This window comes from Onychostruthus taczanowskii, unplaced genomic scaffold (assembly GCF_017590055.1).
Source record: "Onychostruthus taczanowskii isolate IOZ18803 unplaced genomic scaffold, ASM1759005v1 scaffold40, whole genome shotgun sequence".
NCBI lineage: Eukaryota > Metazoa > Chordata > Aves > Passeriformes > Passeridae > Onychostruthus > Onychostruthus taczanowskii.
Genome location: NW_024501460.1, coordinates 898,018 through 917,513, shown reverse-complemented (window position 1 = coordinate 917,513; position 19,496 = coordinate 898,018). Strand labels below are relative to the sequence as shown.

At 41.7% G+C, this 19,496-nt stretch overlaps 1 protein-coding gene across 7 annotated transcripts in view; it reads right to left on the bottom strand.

Moving 5' to 3' along the window:
• Positions 1-19,496, bottom strand: part of JARID2 (jumonji and AT-rich interaction domain containing 2) — a 215,706-nt gene that overhangs the window by 61,037 nt on the left and 135,173 nt on the right. The window lies entirely within an intron of this gene.

Sequence of the window (19,496 nt, the reverse complement as noted above, 5' to 3'; positions counted from 1 at the left end):
GGGGTCTCGCTGGGAACCTGGCCCAGCTCCCCATATAAGAACATGTTAATTTCTCACTTAAGCAACTGGCATTCTAATTATGATCTTTATTACAGCTTCAAAAAGGAGAGAAGCTACAGAAAGAACTTAAAACCTTGTTGAGAAAAGATGCAATTTTATATCATTTTATTCCCTAATAGCAGAGTATTTACATAATGTCAAAGTGAAACATATTAAATAACACTGAAGGGAAGCCCAGGTCTTGTCACTCCACGGCAGCCTCGACTGCTGTGACTTAAGGAAAGCACAGCTGCCGTTTGGTAGGGATGAAACACATAATTGGCAAACCTCTTGTTTTTCACGCATATTAACCTTAAATATTTGGGTAACAAGAGCTTTGTTACAACAAACACCTCCCCTAATGACAACAGAGACCCAAAGTAAGATTCAGCAGTTTTCTCCCTCTAAAATGCATAAAATTGTCCTTGTCCTCACTATCCAACCCCCACCACCCTGAACATACCAGCCATTCCTACTGCTTTTTTTACTCTCCTCCATGGCAAAAATAACCTGGTGTTTACAAATATTTTTATAATGGTGCTTATAATTTGTGAATTGGAACTAAAAGACTATTTAGCACATATTTCCTCATATCTATGAACAATTATCTTTCCAGAATGAAGGGCTTGTATAGATCTGCCTGTATCTCCAAAAAATTACTCAGATTGCTTTGCAAAGCCCCGTCTCTTCAGGCAGACTAAGGACTCCTGTGCAGGATGAATGGTATTTTAATTTCAAGCAACTACATTTTCTATCACCAAAACCATACATGCAGCCAGAGAAAAACGCTTTGTGTTGGCTCCTGTTCTGCACAAAACATATGCTCTCTCGGCAAAAAACAGACCATAAAGGTTAGCGAGCATCCTGGCTTTCTGCACAGCAATTTTTTCCCACTGATGTGCTTCATCAGCCAGGCTGTTAAAAAAATAAAACCACCCACCCTCTGCATCTCTGTACCTGCTCAAATCTCATGTGATCAGTGATGAGCAAGGAGTACCACCACCCACCATGCCACAAAGTAAAGATTAAGCCTGTTTTATGGTTCAAAATTAACCCTTTGCAGCAAGAGGTTCATCCATGCTGGTTTGCAGTATCCCTATTATCAGTCCCCAGAGCACTGAAACAGGATTAGAGAATGACTTGCAGGTTTGGCATAGATGTGAAAAGAATTAGGGAACCAAAAGGACTTTTGGTTCTGTTTTTGAAAGTACATTGTCTGCTACCGTTCTTTTCTGGGACAAAAAAATCCCGATGAGGCATGGAGCCTGGCCTGGCTGCATCACAGGCTCTTCACTACTCATGGGGGCCCTTGATTTCAGCAAGGATAGAGAAAATTCCAGGCATTGCCACTTACAACCATGAACTTTTGCTGCTTCTCCCAGGGAGGCTGTGGAGACTTGTTTCTATATGGTCAGATGTTATAGACGGATAATGAGATGATTGGCTCTTGCAATTAAGGGATGATTATTGTGTGACTATTCAGAAAAGCTTTACTGATGTATAGTTATGTTTTTGTAGTTTAGATGTCCTCTGTTCTCCCCACAGTTCCCTTCTCCCCCGCCCTGTATTGTTACCATCAGACAGCCGGGGTTGTCTAGGACAGGTGGAAAGAAGGTGTCACACGTGCTCCTGGCGTGGGGCAGTTGGGAATGGAAAAGCTTGCTGCTTAGGGGGTGCAGCATGGCAACACCTGATCTCCAAGCAAGTTACAGGAAAGCAGTCTCCACCAATAAATGGCAAAGAAGAGCTGACTGACAGACTTTGGGAGGGGCCAGGGCTGGCTGATGCAACCCCCCCAGGGGTATAAAAGACTGAGCATCCATCTTGAAGATGAACTGGCCACATGGTACCCCATGAGGGGCAGTTCCCAGTGCTGCAAATTTTTCCTTATGTAGTCCTTTTGTTGTATTTTTGTCAAGATTTCATAAACCTTCTAAATTTTCAAAGTAAGCAGTTGTTTCTCACAGATGTGTCCGAGATGCTTCTCCTCCCAAACCAGAGTTGAAAGATGGCTGTACTTCCATCTGCTCAGTTTTACATCACCAGTGGCACAAAACCAGGCCCCTTATGAAATATCCATCTTTTATTGAAACTATGAGCAGTTACAGGGTGTAAATATCACTGATTCAATTTATGAACACTAGTAAATGAAAGCACTGTTTTATGACTGCAGCATCCTTTAGGTTTCTGCAACAACTACTGTTCCTTGCATGGATACATATGTGCTCCACAGGCTTCTACTTCAGTGCCTGAGAGCGCATTCAAAGTGAGCTGTGAGCAAGAAATGAACTATTCTGTAGCTACAGCATACAGGGATGAGGAATCATGATTAGGAAGCAAAAGGCATGTTCTTAAGTAGCTCTTGGTTCAGATTTATGTAAACATAACCAGTTTCAAAGGTGGGCCAGCAAAGAAAAAACACACATACTTCAAAACAGAGGCAGCAAGTAAAACGGTTTCCTTTTGAAGGCATGTATACACCTTAATAAACTCCTATGTCCCCATGAAAACCTCTAGCAGCATAAAACCAATTATTTCAGGTATGGTTTCACATTACACTTAATCCAATCTAAGTGTGAAGCTACTGCCAAAGAAGGACTGTACCCTCCTTCTTCACTACAGTTACATTAGGGGAAGCGTATCAAGTCCTACTCACACACCACTTCTGAACAAGGAGGAACAGAAATGACAAAAGTGCTCGGAAAGACACTGTGTGCATATGATGGTGCCTATCTAAAATTTAGAAAGAAACAGTGTAGCCAGCAGGACCAAGGCAGTGATTGTCCCCCTGTACTCAAATCCTGTGTTCAGTTTTGGGCCCCTCACCATGAGAAAGACATTGAGGTGGTGGAGATGGAAGCGGAGCTACTGACAGAAGCACAAGCCCTGTGAGAAGTGAGTGGAAGAGCTTGGGGTGTTTAGCATGGAGAAAAGGAGGCTCAGGGGGAATCCCATTGCTCTCCACAACCCCTGAAAGGAAGGTGTAGCCAGGCGGGGGTAAGTCTCTTCTCCCACATAACAAGTGACAGGACCAGAAGTAAAGGTCTCAAGTTGTACCGGGGTATGTTTAGATTGGGTATTAGGAAAAGTTTCTTCACAGAAAGCGTTGCAAAGCATTGGAATAGTCTGCCCAGAGAAGTGATTGAGTCACCATCCCTGGAGACATTTAAAAAGACACACGCATGTGGCACTTAAGGACACAGGTGGACTTGGCAGTGCTGGGTTAGTGGCTGGAGTCAATGATTTTAAAGGTCTTTTCCAACCTAAATGAATCCATGATTGTTTAAATGCCTAACGCCACCAACACAGCTTTGCTCTTTGCTTCTTAATGCAAGGATTTCTGCTGGAATGACCTATTTAGCCGTGCATTTGGCAACAACAGACAGACTGGCACGAGCAGCAGAAAGAACAAAAAAAATCCTGTTTCCGTCCTCAAAATAAATTGCGCACTTTGTCCTCATTGAAAGGGTACACACTATGTAAGGCTTACAAATACGTAAACAGAAAAAACTTTGCAAGATGGAAAAGGATGAGGAAAGAACTTAAAATAATCCCACATCTAAACGTCATGCGAACACCCAACATGCAGCCAGAAATACCCAGACTATTTAAAAATAAACAGTAAACCACTTTCTCTCAACAGAATATTATTTTACTTCTACTTCTTTTGAGAGACTTTAAACACATACCTATGACGCAAAGTTCAAAAAAAAGCCTCAGCCTGAGGAAGTCTCACCTCCTTTGGGTATGCTTCTCTTCTACTCAACTACTGTTTAGGTCTAATAAAGTAATTTCAGCCAGAGAGTAAAACACTACAACAAAAATATCCTGATTGCAAAAAGTCAGGCTAGGCTAGGCTACAGAACATTTCTCTCCTGACACAAAATATACTTTTTGAAGCTTTTTTAGAGTAGAGCTTGTTTTTAGTAGAATATTTTAAACAAATTGCATTCTTTGTAATTAGAACACTACAGGTTTGTGTTAACTAAAAGTGCTTCAGAATGTCTTTTTAAAAAAAGACATATCCTAGCACCATTCCTTTAGCTTGTAAAAAAGTTCACATTTAGGAAAAAAAGACTTAATACTCAGAGGCGGTCTTTTCTTCACAAAGCAAATTTCAGGCTAGTAGTAGCAGTCTGTGTTAAATTTAGTAAACATTAACATTCTAGATAACAGTGCATGTTGTGCTAGTCACAAATCAAGTATTAAACTATCAGTATGTGAGACTTTGTTGTACATGAGTACAAAAATCTTACTCTTTTCACCTTATTACTCCATAACTCCTAAGCGAAAACAAACCATAAGTACGATAAAACACACACAAAACCAAATATGCACGGATTTGTAATATATTTGCATGCTTACTAATCTATTTATAGAAAATTCTGGGTTTGAGAGGCTGTTCTCATGCCTAAGCATCTCAACTGGAAAGGGATTTGCAGAACAATCTTCTGCAAATGTTCTCTAATCTCCAGCAATCTGCAGGTTTCCACCACGCTTCCTGCTTAGTATGTGCTACCATATGTCTTTGCTGCTTGGTCTCATTACCTTTCACTTACTCCTTGAACTCCACTTTTGCTTTTGTCTTTTCCTGCTTTTCTGTAGCCTGATATAATCTGTTTCTTGATAACAGCAAGACAAGGAGTTAAGTTTCCAAACACTATAGGAACCATAGCGGAAGCAGCTGCTTGAGCTGCACAGTTTTGTGACTAATTCCCATTTTCCTTCTCACTGCAATGTGCTTTTCACTTAACAATTATGAGAAGGCTCTGGCACAGCTAGGCACTCCACCTCACAGATTTTGTTCTGACCACTCCATGCTAACATCATTATAGCTTCCCCTCTGCTGAATACCTGGGTTATTTAATTCCTTGCCGTGACATTTTGCTGGCATGGTGAAAAACTTATCTCTGAGGTTTGCTTGGCTCTGTGCCCCTGATCTCGAAGAGGTCTGAAGTGCACCATCTCTCGGTCTCATTGGAGGTGATAAAGCAAGTATGTAAATTGTGTAACTGCACCATACAACGTGGCACCCGGTCTGCCACACAGCATGTCTGTACAGAAAAATTCACTTGTGTGTGCAGCTTTGTTCAGTAAGGTAAACTTACTTGAATGTGACAGGCTGCAGAAATGTTCTGCCCTCATTTAAAAATAAAATAAAAAAGCAATTTAGGCTTTAATAGCCAGGTATCTGCTGGAAATCAGATGATTATCAAGCGTGTAATTTCCACCTCAAAGTCATGTAACCATGTTACAGGCACTTTTAGGCATGCCCAAGATGAGCATGCAAAACTTCTTGCTGGAGGTATCATTCTTCATGGGACAAGAAGGAAATCTTCTTGTCCCATGAAGAAGCATGGCTAAGCTACATTTTACCCTTTCAATCCTCAGAATGAATCCAAGATATTCCCTCCCAACAGTGACCTTCTAGAAGACCACCAATTCATGTGAACAGGGCTCCAAATTTCAACAAGTTTTCTATGACAATAATGCCAAAACTTACATGAAATTTATTCTTTTTTTCCCCACACTGTGATAGTTAACATTTGGATAATCAAAAATATGAGGTGGGAAAAAGATTTCCCTAAGAACACAAGAACTTGATGGCTGTCCTTGGAGCACACCTGAGTGCACGTGTTCGCTCTGGTGGCACTAGGCAGTGATTCTATCTGTACTCACACACCTTTGCCACCACTGTGTCCCAAGCTACCCTGTCAGGTCAGTCAACATCACCACACCAAGAACAAGAAAGCCAGCATTTGAAAGAGTCCTTTGAATTGCATTTCCTCTCCCACATGCCCCAAAGCTACTGGGATAGTATTTTCTGCCCACATCAGTGGTATCTGTTGCCCGTTTGATAGCACACGACTCTGTCGCTACAGCCAGCAAGTCTGCAGCAGGGGAAACAGAGCAGAGATTCAATCAGCATCTGTGTCCTCACACTGGTTACCAGGTGTTGTGGTGTACCAGGAGGGGACTAGAAGTCAGACCTGGTTGCTCCCATCCATGCAGACGTCAAGTGCAGCTAACTGCTGCAGAGCATGGGGTCACTCTCAGATATGGCTCCTTCAAAATAATTTGCAAGATAATGTAATCCAAGACACAACCTAGACCTGTACTACCAGGTAAGAGTGTAATTCTTAACCTTATCATATGATTAAAAGAATCTGGGCTACTTTGCAGTAAATTAAACATTCCAGAAAGGTTGAATGCAACAATTTTCAGAAGCTGTTTTCACTAAGACCTTGATTCACTCAATCTTTTTACTTTCTGTGACCCAGTAAATCAAAATTGGGTCTAAATTAACAACATGATTTTAAACCAGATTTAAATTTTCAAGTGATCCAATGAAAGCACAATATTAAGCCCATTCAGTCCTTGATTGTGGAGCCTAACAAGACACGTTTCTTTAAAAAACATTTCTTGCTCTAAAACTTTAGGGACAATGAATGGATGCACATTTTTCTTTGAGGTTGGTTTTTTGGGGGTTTTTTTGGGTATGTGTATTTTGTTAAATGGGAAACAGTTGGTTTCTGAGAACCTCCTCTCCTGCTAACAACAGAAAGGTGTTTGGGAATGGCATTTAATGAACAATAATTGAGCTAACCCATATGCTTCATGACTAGTTCAAAGTACAGCTAGACACAAACTTTTTTTTGCTAAAAACTGCTCCAGCTATCATTATTTCTGGAACCGCCTGTTTTTCCTGGCAATGCCCACTGATTACAAGAAGGTACTTGCAGTCTCCAAACCCTCCTCATGTCATGCAGTTTAGCAGAGACACTTATACCTACTACGGGAAACAGCTGGCTGTTCAAACAGCACAAAAGATAGCACTGGGCAAAGTGGGAACCCTTAAAAGCTGCTGGGCACTGTTACCATCCCCCACCACTTTAACCGTGTTAGGAGGAACTAACTCCAACCACCATAAATGAGCCCTGTACATACTCCACATTGCCTAAGCAGTCAAAATGACATAGGTATGGAAAGCCTGCCTGCTAGGCTGAGGCCCATACTAGACAGTTTATAGACGAATTTGTAGAAAACTAACATTGTGTTCAGGTTTCACCTGTGGATCCAGTAAGTGCAGGTGTTTCAGTGGTGCAGATAACCTTGAGAGGGCTAAATAACACTGGGTACTAAATGCCCTGGGTTTTTGTCCTGAAACATCCACAGTGGTCAGGGAATTTTGACACTACTCTTATGTAGCAGTAGGATTTCCCAATGTGAACTTGGGTGCCTTTCATGGACTTCAGGATACAGGGAAGCAAAGAGGAACAAGAAACTATCCAAAAAACCAAAAGCATAATTAGTCAAAGTTGCAGGAGAATGGGTCCCCTCTCGCCTTACTGCTGCAACTGGTTTTAACTGGACTTGATGCAAGAACAGTCCATGTTCATTACACAAAACTTGCATCACTGCAGCACTGCAGGCAGGGTCACAACCTCTCATCGTGCTTAAACCAAAACTTAACTTTGGGTTACACCAAGGTGCAACTCCAGCACAACACGGTTACAAAACCATACATCCACCTTCAAATATCTCAACAATGGCATGCTTAGCTCAGACTCTAGCAGCTGGATAAAGGCTGATTTAGATTGAAATACATTAATGACCATCAAATACTCAAACCCTTCCACCTGTCCCGTGTGCCAGTCGCTGTGGCAAGTACAGGAGGGTTTATTAGCTGCTGTCCAGAGAGAAGCAGCAGTGGGAGTGTGATCAAATGAGGATATGGCAGCTGAATAAAGCTCCCAAGAAGCAGTTTTCTTACAGCCTTTGTCATCAGATCACACTATAGGAACTGTCCTACAGACTTGTCCATAAATCCAGGGCCAAAGCCTTATTCCTCTATAAGTAAGTGTGGGAAATGGACAATCAGAAAGACAATGACTCTTTTAAATCTACTTTCTCCAGGACTATAACACCTGAGATTGGACAAAAATTCTTCCTCTCCATACAGACATGTGGTGAGCTGTACATGGCAATAGATGGCAGAAGAGATCCTTCTGAATACTGGAGACAGGTGGTGCCACCCTTCCTTTGTCCTGCAACAGTTCTTAAAAATTCCCATTCTGGAGTAGCTTCATTTCTAGTCTAAGAACATAAGCACCGGTACTTCAACCTTTGACTGCTCCAAGTTGTACTTCAGTTGTGTCTACACTGTACCATATTGCACATTGCATAAAGCCTTCAAATTCATCAGTCTACATGGAAATCAATCTAACAACAATGCTGCAGGCTGTGAATCCTACAAATGCTCCTCCCGATGTCCTGGTTGTTGCTGACACCCTCAACACCACAGCCAACAGCATTCAGCTGAGCCAGCTCAGATATACCTACAGAAGCTACAAACGTGCACAGTAATGCAAAATCAGCCTCATTCAGAAGGAACAGGAATGTATTCCAGAAGTCCATTTTGGAGGGGGCTATGTCCTGGATACATCTCTTTCCCTGCTGTTCTTTGGGCTATGTATGCTACAGAGATTGCACCCTAGCTTATGATACTTGACTCAAAGCTGTGATGGGAGTCACTGCACTGGTGTGGAGCAGCACCAACACCAGCTGATGAGCACTGACTTCAGCAGTACCATAAAAGCTACAACAACTTCTGACTCCTCCCCACACTCCCACCTGCGCACAGCTTACTTCAGCTCCTGTACCCATGTTCTGGAGGCATTCCACTTCTGCAGCATTCCTCATCTCAGGCTGCTACTTGGTTCTCTTCACCAGAGTTCTCTGCAAGCTGCCTAGCAAGCACAGCTACCTACAAAAATATTTGGCAAATGGAGACTAGGGCTTCTGGTTCCTGCATCCAGAAATGAGGGCTGCCCCCCTATTCTAGCAGTGTGACCCAAGATTTCTACTTTTGAGCTTGAGCCAAAACCACCATGCCATACCAGAAAGCAAGAAGAACATCACCAAGGAGTAAATTTAGGCCAGGTCTGCCATTTTATGCTGTGCTGCTGCACAGAGAAGAGCATCACCACATGCTAGAAAGCTAAAATGCAAAACCACAGCAGAAAAAAAAATATTAAGGAACTCATTTACATTTACTTGGTTTTTAATAATCACTACCAGATGTCTGAGCATGTACTATGCCTACAAACTTCTTTTCAAGAAGAAAACCACAAGAACAAAGTTATTTTTTCACATTAAACCCTGTCCCTTGTGCTGGAAGCAAACAAGGTTGAACTCCATGCTAATAGACACCTTCCTCACTGGAAGGAGGACACAATTTCCAGTTCACTTGCACGATCTCCACCTACTGGCAAGGAACCTGTCAAGGTCCTGCTGCCAGCACTTGCTGAAGGTGGAAGAAAGAAGCAACCCTCAGAAGTCTTCTGATATTCAGGTAAAACCAGTGTGGGAAAGCCTAGGGGCACAAATGGTCTCCCCTTCCACTTCACTTCTCTGCAACACCATGCTGCTGTCTGTGTGGAATTGCAGGAAACTTTGTTAACTTTGTTATCGTTTATTACCAATGCAGGTTTGGATTATTTTCAAAAATGGTTTTGACCCCTACGAAAAGATTTCCCACCCTATGGGAGACAGCCTATAGAATGTTAAAACCTGTCAATTTGAGAAAACTTGAGCATTGCCCCCTATTGTATTATAGAGAGGTCAAAATTACTTCTAGCAATCACACTGTCCAGCTTCAATATTATTCTAGTATTATTTTCAGTGTCCTCAGACATCTGAGGGACATCTGCAAAACCTGATCACTTCCCAGTTCCCAAGCAGGAGGCATTAAACAAAACCAGCACGGTTCCTCTGACAAGAGCTTCCCACTTCCTTGCTCATGAGATGCCTGGGCAATACCCAAACCCCTGGTCTCTGATCAGTTCAGAGCTGCTTTTTGTTCCCCATGATAAACCAAATAATACCAAACATAGTAGCAGCTCCCTCCCTAGTAATTTGACCAGCTGCTAAAACTCAAGAGGATGCAAGATCAAAGCCATGTGACTGAAGGAAAATTCTTTTTTCACTTTGAGCAGCCTTTTCTCTGCAACTATGCTTTTAAAAAATTGTTTTACAGACCATTTCATTCTTGTTTTCCAGTCTCAGAAAAACACGTGTTCCTCAACTCTAGCCATCGTTCACCTTCACCCTAAAAGCAACTTGCACTAGCCAGAAAGCCACAGATTACTCCTGGCAGAAATGTCAGAAAGAACAGTGTATGGATCATTCTAGACATCATCTGAATGGCTGAGAAACTTCCTGTTCAATTAAGCCCTGCATTAATCCCTAACATTTGAATAAAATTTTCCATCTACTGGCAGGAAGTGATAGAAGTCAGTAGGTTGTGGGCATTTTAACCTCTTGCAGAGGTTGCAGCTTGCAATCTAACCACACCTGAAACCACATATCTGCACTTCCCACAGGGACAGCCTTTAGAAGGCTCCTCTACCATCTGGCTATTAACCAGGAACTCGACATTTCTCTTGTAAAAACTACAACGTTTAGACACCCAGCAAGAAACAAATAGAGACACAAGACATCCTTTATCTGCTGCACAGACTTTATTCTGATAAGCACCAAAGTGATCACTTCTGCATAGAACACCTATCAGTCACATTCACCGTCTTGCAACTAAACAGAAACATGCAAGTGAGCTATCAGGGGAAGAAAATAAAATAAAAATCAGTATATTCCTTTATGTTAATCCTATGCTATTTTTATATAATATTAATTCCATTATGTTAAATCTACGCTATTCATATATAACTCTGAAGATAAAATATAAACTTTAGCAGGTGCTGTCTCTACTTTTTGGTCTCTTTTCCTTCATCATTGTAATTTTTTGTATTGAGTTTCTCTTGGAAGCAAACCACGACCCTCTCCAGGCTTCCTCCCCAGGAGTCAAACAGCCCATTCTTGCAAGTCAATCAGGCAGATGCAGTCAATTGTCCCAGTAACTCTGTTCATGCCTTCTTTCAAGCCATGCCACATCCTGCTACCAGTCAAACTGGCCTGAAAAGGAAAGGGGCCATTCACCTCAAATCGCTTCTTTACATAGACGCTAAATCCTGTGAGAGGGGGCTGGCTGGACTGCCAGAGCATGCTGTCTTTCTCTTCCTCCTGAATGCCAGAAGAAGTAGTTGGGAACTAATGATATGAATGGAAACTATGGTAACAATTCCTGTGCCACCACAACCTTCCCTGCAGACTTTCTTTCTTTACCTGCAGTAGTAAGTATTCAATACTCTCTTGCTTCTTGTCACATATGTCACATTCCCCTGCCCCTGGAGACTCCAGTAAAAAGATATGGTGCATATCAAGCTCATTTCAGTACCAGGTAATCATAGTAAAAAACCCTCACAGACACACACTAATTGTGTGTACACACCACACATCTGTCCAGGAAGTGAAAAAATACAGTCCCTCTGAGAAGACTTTGTTCACAGAAGAGTGAGATTTATCAGTGCTTTTTCCCTAACACCCTCCTTAATTTTACTTTTAGCATACACAGTGGTACGTGAGCAGCAGGACTCCTGCTATTTGATGATACAACTCAGATAAACTAGGAGCTTGCAGATAGTGGAAGGAGAAAGTCATGTTCCTTCTGGTTCTGCATCCCATCGTGAACTCTGACCAGGAAGCAATGGGAGGGCACGGTCCCAGCCTGGGGGAGGACAAAGGGAGTAGGACCACACCTTTCTGGAGCAGCAACTGCTGCATTGCCTCACCTGCATCCCACCCCCTCTGAATGACTGGGTTCAGTTTGGCTAAAAGTGATCTGAGAGGCTGCTTCAGAAAAAAGGTGTGGTATATGTTCTTCCCTTCACCTCCAGCCCTTGAGACCCTAGAATCACTGGCTGAGGAAGTCTCTCGGGCTGAAAATTAATTTATAGGTTGGGTTTTTTCCTTTTTCAGGTTGGGTTTCATAAGCACAGAAGTGCTGGTGCTGGCACAAAAGAGGTGGCACGAACACACTAGAGGGAAGAACAGGACTCCCTTTTCCACTAGCAGCTTGCATTAAGATCACCCTAAGCTGACTAAAACACATTAGCTACTGAACTCTAAAATTTTAACAAAAAACGTGCCTGGCAGCAATGCCAATGTGGTCCCTTTCACTGTCAACCTTTCTGCAGCAAAGAGCCTAGTTTTCACCAAGACAAGCAAGGAAGACAAATTTGGGTGGGCTTTTTTACTTGATAACCTTGGGGGTTTTTTAAGTTTTTTTCAGAAGTAATGAGAAGGTCTGACAGAAGTCATGAAGGACTTCTGTCCCCATGAGCAGATCACCCACTACTTTTCCCTGTATCATCACAAGCAAAGCCCCAGCTTACAAACATTTAAAAGAGAAAGGAGAGGGTGGCATACCAGATGCTGTCTACAGTGGCAGTGACACTGCATAAAAGTGCAGTCAGCACTTTATAGGTGTCCCATGGACAAAGTCCACTGGCTGGCACTGTGCTCCTCTGGAAGTGTTCCTGAGACGTGGTTGCTGACTGTGATAAATCACTGGAGCGACAACTAAGCACAGCAAATCTGTCTGAAAACCCCCAAAATCCTGGGATGCTTCCTGGCACCTTCTCTTCCCCTTCAACTGCATTGAGCCAATATTTGGTCACTGATCTGCTGGCAGTCCTCAGACAAATAACTTTTCTATCCCTTTTCCAGGCTGAAATTAGACATTGACTAAAAGAGGAATAAAATCCTATGAAAAACAGTATGTGCACACCCACACCTGCTTGAATCAGATGAGGACTTGGGGTCAATTTGCCACATGGCCATACAAAAGGTCGTGGCAAGACTGCTCCCACACAGGAGCAGCAAGAAATTGGCAATTACTTCATCTGAGAGCACCAGTGAACATTTGATGAACTGGACACCAGTTCACGTGGCTGTCAAAGGCTGGGCACCTGCAAAGTAACTGGTGAGAATGCCATGCAAAACTCCACACCAAGAACAGAAGAAGTGAAATTGCAAAGAATGCTTGGGCAGCAAGAGGAATCAAGGCAGTAAGGTCAGGAGCAATTGAGAAAGTAAAATATTCTGTCAGTATGTTCAGAAAAAGTGGAAGTCGACCAAAAATAAAATGGAAAGCCTGTGAGGACCAGAGGACTAAGGAGAGAATGGCAATGCAGCCACAACATGCCTGATTAGAAAACTGCAGAGATCTGACAAAACATGCAATCCTTTTCATACCCAGCCAACCACTGAGCCACAGGTAAACAAATACGTGGAGGACTTCATAAACCCCTCGAGTATTTTCTTGGTTTAAAATTATATTAAATATGGGCTCAGTAGCTTGGGATACTGTTCAAAATAACAAACAAATGCAACCACAAATGGTTGTGTGAGTGACTGCCCTTAGCACTGAGGAAATCTTACTAGCTTGAAGGTGAGAATTAAGTCAACAATGTCAACAAATAAAATAAATGCATCTTTTATCACACCATTACCAAGGGAAGACGATGCCAAAAGGCAGAACTAGAGATGCTTCTCCTGAGGCCTTGCTGGCAACACAAGACTGCCCCAATTTAATTTTTGTTAAATCAGTTCAAATCCACGTGGACTGTTATGGGTTAAGAGTAGGTTAAACCAGTGCCTTGCTGACAGATAAATCAAAAAGACAGCCTGTCCATTCAGCCTCTTGTGCCAGTTTAACTTCATTAATTTAAAAGCTGCTTTTTAATTTATTTTAACATGGGCAGTCTAAAAATCTCAGCAAAGCACCACCACTAAGACTTGAATCATTCTGGATCAGGAAATCTAAAATCCCTTTTAAAGCTATACCAGACTCCAGCCAAACTACCCCACAACCTGCTATTTTCTGTGATGGTTTCCTATTACAGACAGAGGGAGATTTTGCCTTTAGAAGAAATTTAAGCTGCAATTCCATCTCCAAATATTCAAATTCTATACTTTGGAAAAGGTAATGACTCCAACTTCACATTTTCTATACGGGCAATATTAAAACCATACCAAACAGAGACATCCCTGATCTAATACAGGGTTCAAAATCTAAGTAAGAATTTTGCCAAACATGCTAATCTACATTTTTGTCCATTCACCTGGGCTCTCTCCCTGCCCACAAGGGACTCCTCATAACCAGGGAGCTTGAAATGTCTTCCAGCACTTCGATGCATCATTGTTACATAAATCTGCAAGATCAGAAGCTACACTAGAAATAACTGGGTCACTAACAGTATCTCTCTTCATAGCCATTGAGTGACCTTAGACAGCCTGACATGACTGATGTGGTTAACAACGCTTTAAGCTACATAAAATTAAACTATATAGGTAAGATTTGCTTATCCAATGTTTTATACATGCATGTACATGCACACACACATATGCATGTTATCTGCAGTGAAAAGCCATGATTGGAGACAAACATCAGAAATATGAATAGCAGATTTTTAGATTACTATAATAAGCTTAGCAGAAGGTATTTCATAATTTAACAAGATAAACTGTCATAATTAACTTTTTACATACCATTTAACATTTTACATACCTTTCCCTTTCCCCAAGGAGAAAGAAAAGCTTTAAAAGCAATCAAAAATCAAAACTAAACACTCCTCCAGATTTAGGAACCCATGCTACCACAACTGGTGAGTCAAACACCATTAATACCTACAAAATATTGTTCTGAGAGAACTCAGAGCTTCAGACCATTTCAGGTTTTAGCCCTTTAGGGAAGGTTTTCTAAATCCTAAAGAAACCAGTGGAATGCCAACACCCTCAAAGTGCAGATGCAAAGCAAAGCAGCTGTTGTAGCTCACACATTCACTCAGCGTTGGAGTGTTAAATTAATGACTACTCCGTTTTACGGAGCAGCTCCTTTAGAAGGATTCAGCAGACAATTATTACATACAATAATTTCCCTGAAGAAAGGAGGTTTTGGGGGAAAACCAGAAAGTGAGCAGGGGGGAAGAAGGAAAAGAAGGATAGTGAGCTTTATCATCTTCTACAAGCCAAATGCAGTAGAGAAAATCTGTGGTGTCTATCCCCACCACAGTGGCCATGAGGTTCCCTGGGTCATAGTGAACAAGCAGCAAGTCAAGACACCTCTTCCTCTACACCTCTCTCTCATAAGAAAGAATTCTCTAAAAATATTCCTTGGCAAGTTTTTTATGTTCTGCATTCCACTCAATTGAGGAAAATCATACTTAAGGATCTGTCTTTGGAACAGCTACAGCTGACCCAGAACATCAACTTCCCCAATCTAGACAGATGCCATGAAAAGTGAGGTACATCAAAAGTTAGAGTTTATCATTATTTAAATTAGTCATTTGAATTCTACTACAGAACTAGGTGGTACTCTCCCCTCCACTGACTTGCATGCTTCTAGACAAGAAATATGAATAAAAACTATGGCACTTCAATGTATAGAATCTCAGAAACAACTCGGGGGGGCGAAGGTGAAGGATGGACACGGGAACCTATCAATCTACAAATACTGTACAAGTAGCAGTATAAACAGGAAAATTTCATTAATCAGCCTCATAATACAGCAGGGTTACAGCAGCTACATATGCTGAACCCAAGTTTCCTCATGCTAAGAGCAAACTGATGCAGAAACCGTGGTACTTAAGTGAATTTGCTCATGAAGCAGAGGATGTTCACAACCTGCAAAAATGTGTCAGTTCTGTGTCAGGTGGTGGGATGCAGCAGAGAGAAGGAATTCTTAAGGAGAAGCAGTGAAGAGTCTACAGCATGTGAAATGCTATTCCAGAGCAGTACTGATGAATTATAACTGTTAACAATGGGGACTTCAGAACGCTAAAGTAATCAACTGTCCAAAAGAAATACCTATGGCTTTTCACACCATCTCCAAGAAAAGAACAGCTTTTTCCTTATTATATTATATTATTTATATTATTCTTATTTATATTATTTATTATATTTATATTATTTATTATATTTCCACTTGTATAAGAAATATAAATCTGCAAGAAAAAATAAAGTCCGAGTGGGAAAACCAAATAAATCAAACCCCTTCAAAACCTGAAAGTCTCACACTGTGAATTCCAGCAATTCTGCCTAACACATGGCACTGAGGGGCTCTGGGATGCCACCACTCAAGGGCTGGTTGCTGCAGATGTCAGTAAGCAGTTTGTTTTCATCAATAACACAAGATGCCTGTAGCATCACCAGTTTTACTATTTTCATTGTTTATTAGAAAACACAACTGTCTTATTTTTTATTAGCTGGCATTTCTCAAGGTTCCCCTGCCTTTATTTTTCTCTCCCTATTATAAATGAGCACATTTGCCAATAATACAAATAATACAGTCTAAGGAGAACATGAATCTCCCACTGTGGGATGTTCATTGTGCAAGGCCAGAAAATTCAAAGCAGTGATAAATGCATTAAGTTACATTTCACATATCATTAAGTAATGCTGAATTCTGTCCTTAAAACACCCAACTTGACAATGCTCCTAACAGAGGGGTGATTCCCCAGCAGACATGGCAATATAACAACATTTTCCAGAGGAATGAGCAGAGCCCTTTCTGTGATGCACAGGGAGCATACAAGCTGTCACTGCACTCTCAGCAGCCTCTTCTACAGGGACTGTGCAGCTGAACCAAATCACCTGTAGGTGTACTGAAGGTAGAATAAATGACATTCAAGTAACATCTATGTTCTGAAATGCAGGTAGTGCCCAGCATCACTGCATTGCCTAATTAAAATCCACAGGAACTCAAGGTAACACCCATCCAGAGGTACAGGACTCTCACACATGCATCTCAGATATCACCTCTGCCTTCCTGTCGAGCTGGTAGAGCACTGCTCTGCACTGTGACACCCCCTTTCTGTGCCAGCTAAGCACCATGATTTATATGTGCTGGCATTCATACGGAGACAGGGGAGGGCAAAGAGAAACTAAACACAAAACTCCATCTAATCTCGTATCTCATCCCACTTAAGAACTTTCAAGGGCTTGTCAGCTGATGAGGTGTGCTGCTGGCATTGAGTACTGCCAGTGCTCAGACCTTCTTGCTCTCTGTTTCATCCACCCCAGTAACAGAGAGGAAAATCTTCATAAATCCTCCCTGTTATGTTCAATCTGGAAAATAAGCACCGTGACACAATGCTTTCGAGCTTTTCATTTCTACACTCATCAAAATAATTAAGGAATTAAGACTGACATTAGGGGGTTTTTTGTGGGGTTTTCCATGTCCTTGTTAAGAGGTTCCATGGCTGACATGACTCAGAAATTGAGAGCTCATTATACAGAACCATTGAAATTAGTATTCCCTTCATGGGCTTAATAGGTATTTAAGCAATGTAAGAGACAGGTTTTGTTTTGTTCTTTTTTAATTGATAGAATAAACTGTATTCAAATGCTCAGAAAGTCTCACTTGTCTGCGAAGCAGAGGGAGATGAATGAGCCAAGCACAAACAATCCTAGGGCCCTTTGTTGCCAATAAGTGGGTTTCCTCCTCCATCTCCAAGCCCTTCGTAATTAAAGATAGCAGCTCACCTAATGCTCAGAAAACGCTGTAAACATTTGTTTTCATTAAGGCTCATATTGGGAAACCACGCTGAATAAAACCTAGCAGAAAAACACTTCAGTAGAAAAGGTTGGGATGGTCCAGAGAAACAGCAGAGTAAAGAACAAACAAGGAAGAAAACAAAGCAGAAAAGTCACCAACTAATTCATGCACGCTGGACTGAATAATGATCAGTAAAGAAGTACCGAGAGGAACACAAACAGAAAACGGATTTCTGTTTTAAGGACGTAAGGGTTCTGTGCTTTTCATACAAAAACAAGGAAACTGTCAGAAAAGGTTATCTCCGAAGAGCAAAACATTTGTCACACTACAATTAAAAAAATGAACCTGAGTGAGAAAAGCAAAGAGGGATTCTGCTAGCCTTATTAGTAACTTGGGTGGGAGGAGCTGGGGTGTCCAGGAAGGCAAGAGAAGACTTTCTTCATCCTATATTTTATTTGAAATAATGAATAACACTGCCCTACATCTTCAGCACTGGCCTTCTTGATTTACTTCCCTGAAGCATCTTGCTAGAATGCTCTCCACCATTTTGTCCTCCCCTCTCCTCCCCAAAAAAGAATATCCTGTTGAATTAGACACCTATTTGAAATGGGGCAAAAATATTCCTGAATGTGTGTGCGTCCTCAAACCTCACCTTAAAGAAATTTTTGTCAGTTTGCTTTTTAAGCTGGCAATGTCAAGTTGTAAAAGACATGTTCCCTTAGCAGTGAGAAGTCTTAGGGAAAAAGAACACCCAGAGGAAAGGATAGGTCAGAACAAGCACATAGTATCAGGGTCTGGAAATCTGCCCAGATACTGAAATACTGTTGCCTGTCCTCATGTCAAACACTACTTCAGACTAAAGGGCCTTTAAAAATTGTTATATGAAGATATGATATGTGAAGATTACATTCACACTTCCTTTTTGAAGACAGAGTAACAAGAAGTTGTAACAAATTCCCTTTCAACTTGCCTTTTTCATGTTAAAAATTAGAAATAATGATGTGACAGAGCTGCATTTCTAACATCAGAGCTCCATCTCAGGAAAAGAAACTTCATCTCCCAGAGCTGAGAAGAAACAAGAAACAGCAACAGATTCAGACCCTGCCTTTCTCACCCATCACAGCCCAGAAACTTCCTCCCTCTGTATCAAGAAGACCAAGTGCTTTGGTGGTGACCTATGAGTGTTTTGTTCAGACTGGGAAATTAGCATACAGCTGCATCCCCAGGCTGGTAGAAGGCTTTGAATGGCACGGAAAAACCTGATAGAGAAGAAATCAATCTGAAGCCTTGAACTGCAGACAGCAGGTAACACCATGGAATCACACACACGCACACACACCCCCCACACAAAACAAACAGCAAAAGCCTTTACGTTTCCTGAAACTAAGCAGTTTCAAAGTAAGGGGTTGGGAACCAGTGCTCAAGAAGATGTAATTAAGAAGCTGAAAGTAATGACCATAATTGGGAGATAAATTCCATATTGAGAAGTTTCTATGACTTGAAATAAGAGGAACAGAGGATGGCTTAGGATACAATGGGATTATAAAACACTGAGATAATTTCAGTGAATTACCCCATTACACTGGAAGAAAGTGTAAAGGAGAGGTTATTCCATTTTTTCTATGAATGGAATATTCTCTTTGTAGTCCCACTGAATTAGTAAGCCTGCACAGCTACAGCTTCGAGGCACTCGATGCAACGCAGAACCTCCAACACAGTCTCTGCGCAAAAGGCTTCAAAGGAGTGATCCTGTGGGTGAAGAGGACACCCTTTTCTGCCACTGAAATAATCAAGCACCCAACAAGTGTGAAACCCAGGCCAGCAGCCATCCAATCAATGAACAATTTCTCAGACTTCACCCTGACCACCTTGAGCAGAGGCAGCAAGATGACCCAAGCCAGGTAAGAGCCTGGGAAATACATGGAACTGGGCACACGACATATGTTCCTGATGGCTCATTCTGTGGTGTAAAACTGCAGCAGGCTTACACAGAGTATGA